The sequence below is a fragment of the Saccostrea cucullata genome, unplaced genomic scaffold, assembly GCF_032062105.1.
Source record: "Saccostrea cucullata isolate Sc308-1 unplaced genomic scaffold, CSIRO_AGI_Scuc_v1 ctg25, whole genome shotgun sequence".
NCBI lineage: Eukaryota > Metazoa > Mollusca > Bivalvia > Ostreida > Ostreidae > Saccostrea > Saccostrea cuccullata.
The window spans coordinates 53739-60558 of NW_026937967.1; positions in this window are offsets into that span (position 1 = coordinate 53739).

Consider the following 6820-nt stretch of genomic DNA (forward strand, 5'->3'; position numbering starts at 1 on the left):
CAAGGAGACTGTTAAATAAAACATTGAAATTAAGTATCCTTGAGGATATCTTAAACAAATTTTAAGTGTTCGACCTCAAAAATAATGATGAAAATGTTCATTTCAATGCTGAGTTATATCACACACTGACCAATTCAGTTTCAATTTGTATTTTAACTTCGTTACTCTGACCAGAGATAAAAGTTTCTAAAACATGTTTAAAGTGCTGTTTATTGCAATGTCACAATTTTAGATTTGACGTTGAAAATTATATTTATAACACTTTATACTTGGTATTCATTTTCGAAATGATGATTTTGAATTTGACGTCATGATAAGAAACATCCCAACCAGGCATAGGGTTCGTAAAAAGACCATCTTAAGTCGTGTCTAGCTTAATTTGCAACACAACAAAATGCATTTTTGCCATAAAATAGTTTTTTACCTATTAAAGGCAACGGTAAGAGAATGGGGATAATTTTTTAATGAACTTTGTTAATGCCTGGAATCGTAATTTTTGAACATAAAAAAAGGCACCGGGACTATTTGATATATTGTGAAACCGTCATACTTAGATGTCAGGGATTATAATTTAATACTTAATTAAAGGCTGAGTTAGAATTGTTCAAAATGGGCATATTTGCACACCATCCCTTCCCGCGCTTAAAAACATAAAGACTTTCTTCTATGTAAAAATTAATTGCATTGCGTCGATGTAGATTGTAATACATGTATTAGTATCACAGAACTTTAAAACGCTTTCAAAGGATCTTAATGCCCGAATCTTTGGCCGTTTCGATAAATGGTCCCTTTTTGACCCCTATATACCCTTTTTGATATCCCCATTCAAATAAAAATCTGTACAAATTTAATAATTAATCAAAAGACAACATTTGAAAAAAAAGATTTAATTTATTGATTAACCGAAGGTTAATTGCGATACACAATTACGGCATTTTGTGACACGCGAATCAATATCATTTGATGACCAATTAACGAAGGAATTAGATCGATAACTTCTTAGATAAAAATTGATTAGTGATGTGTAATAAGAATCCTGGATTTACCCCTAATAACTTCTCTTTACTATCAAAGATTTTGCTTATGTGGTTTTTATTTTTGTACAATGAATGTCTTCAAAAAGTACATTTATTTCAACATTACAATTTAAACAATGAAATGAATATTTAGTTGTTGACACAATCATACGTGTACATGATTGTATCCACCGAATTTTCCCTTGGACCTAATTTGTTTAAAGTCCTGAAAATGGACGATATATAATATTCTTTGCGTGGTAAATACGCGTATGTACATCTGTGCGCATACTAAATTATAAATATGTTCAATATCAAGTAATACGCTTAATTTACACTAAGTATAATTTTTCTTCTTCTGTGAGAGTACTGTTATTGTTATGAATACGTCAAACAGGTTGTACATGTGCGGTAAATATATCCATCCATACAACATGTTATCTGTTAATCGTGTTTATGAAATACCTCACTGAGTTTTTGTTCTTGACTAAAGAGAATTTGTAATTTGATTTGTGACGCAGGCCCATAGCGACAGTTTCAAAAGTGTGCGTGTGTAAGGGGTGGGGGTGGGGGGGGGGGAGTGGGGTTCCCAAGATAATCTGACATGACTCTTTCTCTGACAAAAACTTTTTTGCCATTGATCGACCTTACAGCAATAAAAAGTATGAGGGTAGGCATGGGCTGTTTAGGTCGGGCAAACCGCATCTTATGGAAATACATGTATTATAATTAGCAAATAGCAAAATGGTATACTCAGAAAAAGATGGGCGAGCCCCTGCAACCCCCCTTCCCCCGGTGGGGGCGATCTACGGGCCTGTGGCGGAAGAAATGTTTCACTATACTCACATACATGTAAGATAACTGTTCTCTTTCAAAATTTGTATATTACGCTATAAAATGCACCTGAAAACATACAATTTATATTAAGGCATCTATCCAATTATCAAGTTTTATTTTCATATTTGATATATACGTTCCTATATACCGGTACTCCATTCGAAATTTCAGGTGGGGGGAGGCGGAGAAACGCAAATGAGTACTAAAATTTAATTATTTATTAACATTTATGTACGCAAGTATACTTTGTGTACTTATCGAAGTTTAAAGACACAAGTATTTAATGAAACAGCATTTTTTCACATCAATTGCAAGAAAAATATTTTTTTTTAAATCTAATTCAGGAATATCAAACAATATATAAAAATATGTACATAATATATATATTTTTGCCATAAGTAAAGTAGATGCAAAAAACTTACTTAATAAGTACATGTACAGAATATTCCTAAATAGTAATTCCATCTTGACTGGAACCGAATTAAAAATCAACAATAATACATAGTACAGAAATGTTAATTCTGCCCTTTATATGTTAGACGTCAGATGATATAAATTGAAATAACTAGATTTAATTGCCAGGGGATTATCGACAAAGGCGGAATCCCACCCGTTGTGACATCATAATTGTTTTTCAATTTTCTGGGTTTCTCCTTGTTTATATCGAGAGATCAACACCAATCAATCAAGTTCTTACACGCTTTCGTAAGCAGTCAATCGTTTACTCGTATCGATATTGGTATTTTTTAAAATATGTTTTCCCTAACCGAATTAATTGATCTTGTTCTTTTTTCATTTATTAATGGTATAAATTGATCAAACTATCAGGTAATGTTTACATTTGTTAATGACAAGTCTTAAATAAACTATTCACTTTCTCTATTGTATGTAATTCTTCAGCATTAGATAAATATATGTACGCCTGAGAAAAACAGAGTATCACGTACGTTGACCAAATGCGTTTTTGTCTTTACGAGAAAGGCATTCATTATCTACTGGTAGTACTCTACAACTGCAACTCAGATTGAATTCAACGAACAGTCATACATGGGTTTTTGTCAGACTGATTTATTTTTTAACTTTGCCATGAACTCTGATGGACTGGTAATTATTTTGATTGAAGTAAACGATTAGGCGTTTAATAATTGATTTCAAGTAAACATTTCCCCTCATTGAGAATTGCAAAGTAATTTTACAAATGAAGGCATTGCATTGATTATTGACGCATTCTTTGCCGTTTAATATTAAGACTCTGATAAATATATTTTTATTCACAACAATTAAGATGTTTTCTACTTGAGGTCAAAATGTCAATGTTAAGCCAGCATGTCGTATTTTAAACCCTAACCCGGCTTTCTAACACCAACTTTAATGAATCATGACCATGGCAGTGATTTTTAAAATACATTTAATCGAAAAAGCAATTATATTTAACCGAGCGAACTTTTATCAAAAAATCATCCTGAGAAAATATGTACAGTAATATAAATGTGAATTTTTATTTACCAAAACAAAATGGAAAAAGGTCAAATGGGAAATAATTTACGTTGGTTTTCTTTTGTCATACTTTACTGTGAAGAACCCCCCCCCTTCATCCTGTAGTCATGTAGTTTCTACACCATTAGAGAGAGAGAGAGAGAGAGAGAGAAGATGGGGAGGACAAGGCGGTCAGAATACCTATAACGTCAGATATTAACAAATGATATTCAGTATTTAAATTAACTTATCAATATTTGAAAGTTATGAAATCAAGAGGGAAAAAAAACCTTTTCTGAGAGAAAAAAAATCTCGTAAAATTTTTTTCTTAATATAAAGACATTAGATGGTATTCGAACCCCCTAGCAATAAAAATCCGAAGTATCACATAGTTTTGAATTTAAATCATGAATCCAAAAGGGTATAATATATTGTACATAGTATCTGTGCGACTGTCCTGTGGTACGACTTACTGTCTGTATTACGTCAGACGGCGGGATAGTCGCACTCTCTTCTACACGTGGATGCCGAGCAGACCGGACGTGTCTGGGACAGCAGCTAAGCGGGGAGTCGACCCGGGCCAGAACCCACTGTGTTTGTATTTGTGTATTTGTATGTATATTAATAAATACTTGTAAAGAACACCCCCTATATGGTTACTTTAATATTTATCAGGTAGGAAGCCAACACACTTCTATCCAACATTTAAAAAATGTGATATGAGGCGCATTTTTGCACATCTGACGAATTACACATGTGATGGCTTCTAAAATGCGATAAAAACCCTTTTTTCAAACTCAAAGATGGGACCACAGGCAAGAACAACTTTCATAATAACCATGTGTGGAAAAAATACAAATACAAATTGTTTGTGCTTGTGGTAAATACCATAGGCGTCGGAGGCAAATTGAAAGGGGGTGGGTGGGTTTAAACCAATAGAAAATGTTAGCCCTAATTTTCAATGCCTATATTATATCTATTTTTGCAAAAAGTGGGATGGGCCCCGCATGTAACGCTTCAAAGAATCAATCATTTTTGATAATGAACCGTTAATGGGTGGTTCAACCTGCAAAAATATAGCCCTCGCCGATTTTTTAATCTGATAATTCTGGAGAGGGCTACAATTCTACAGCATATTCGTAATGATACGAACATTTTTTTAAAATACGGACAACTTCAGGCAAGATAAATTGTTTTTACATTCAACTTATATAAGGAATCACTGTTTAGTTAGTATAGTATTCCAGGGCAAGAACGATAGTGCGAAACATGGGATAAAGGGCGAAGCGCCCTCCATGTATCGTCGGTCAATATCTGTCAACCTAGGTCATTATAAATGCATATTGACCGTGCATTGAGTCGATCCATATTTATTATATTATAGAATTTCCCGAATTCGTTAGCACAATGTTTATCTTTCTAATGTTTACAGAGATAGTGATATGCTGTTGTTGCGTGGACCCTGAGGTCCATGCAGTAAATATATAAGCGAGGCTAAACAGGATATCCTGCCATGGGCAAACGACAGGCTACACATGCGCGAATATGCTAGAGAGTTCGCACCTTAGGCAACTTGCCCGTAGAATAATTCGCCCTATTCGAATTAGAATCAATGCCATTTATTGGCAAATCGCGCATATCGCATCTATATATTTAGGGGCAGATCCGAATTTTTCTCTTATACGTATACTTTTATTGATTCGACATGTTTTATGGCACAAGCATTTCAAAAAGTAGGAAGAACTTGCAGTATGTCAATACTGTACATGTAACTTAACCACTTGAATGAAAAACGTCATTCAACGACTAGTTAAAGCTTTTAAAAGATAAAACAAGTTTTCACCGGCATTAATTTTGTGCATCAAGGCTCGCAAAATAATCTGATATTTCAGTCATCCAATTACCGTCTAATAGAGGTCGGTAGCAACGGTTTTTAATGTTGGGGGGGCGGGGGGACTCTGACAAAAAATCTGATTACTACAGAGCTGTGCCACACGTGAACCATCAGATCTATTCTAACCATGATAGATTTCTTCCGTATAAATCGGAGATAAAATTAAACAATTTTGCTTTGAGACTACAATCCATTGGCGTCGGAAGGAAATTGAAATTGGGGGAGGGGGGCTAAGTATAAAAAAAAACTGTACCTTTGAAAAAAAACTGACAAGCAAAAAAAAAAAACAAAAAAAGGGAAATGTCCTTTTCCCAAACACGAAAATCCTATTTCGATGGGGGGGGGGGGGGGGCAGGTTCAAACTTCAGTACCACCACTTTCCTCTTTCTTAACGTATACTGCGACTTGTCGATGGAAAGGGGGGGCTAAACCTACGCAGCAATGTTCAATGTCTATACTAAGTATATATTTGGAAAAAAATGGGGCTAAGCCCCCCCCCCCTTACCCCGGTTCCGACGCCTATGCAATCAGTCACAAGTTGGCAGATCATTGTATTTTTATATATTGAATTTCGGTTAGAAACACATGCATATGCATGGTCCACGTATTGCAGTCCTTTTTTAAAGGACAGCAACTTGTTGTTAACCATAAATGTTAACAATCATCATAGCTATTAGCTAGCCTATATCTGTCGTGTATTCATCAAATATCGTCTACCTTGTTAAGGTGGGGTTAACGCCCCCTTTTTCAGATTGACACCATTCTTGAGACCCATTTGGTTATATGTTTTATGTCAATCATACCATAATTGTATCTAGTCATTTGATGTAACTTGTTGTTGCTCTCAGGTACAAACTTGATTTTATTTGTCTCTTAACTTTTGATGTTGATGTATATAATTTTAGTTACTTTTGTACATGTTTTTATATTGTGCTTTCGTCAGATCCACTGTCATTTATTGCATATTTTAATAAATGACCATATTTATTCTTTAAAGAGGAGTTATGTTCTTATTTGATGTAGGTCGTAAGGCAAGCATGCAGACATAAATAAGCTGAATGTAAATGTTTCAGAATTTATTTAATATTACTCACAGGCACTTGTTTCGGTAATAAATTTTAACCCATCACATAATAAGAGCACAATATATCTAACTCCGAATAACACAGAGTACCCCCTCCCCCAGAATCAGACAGACGGACAGACAGGGCAAAAACAATATACCCTCAATTCGTCGATTACACAAAGGACAAGATAGTACAAGACCCCTTTTTGGCCTCTGGTTTCCGGTGTCTTTTAGAATGATGCAACAGTCTATAAATTGAAAACCACTTATCACCCTGCCACAAAATGAGTATTTGTTCTAAATTACAGGATACAAAGAGGTCACACGAATGTCTGAAAGTACGTCAATTTCCGTATTGCGTCATTTTCATGCAAATTTTAATCAATTTACACCATATTTTCATTCAGAAAAACATAAAGCACAAGCTTTCCTATCTATCATACTTTAGTATCAGATGTACGTTTTGTATAAAAAATCTCAGATAGGCAAGTTTGTGCTATATGTTTTCCGAAGTGAAATGTATCCCAAATA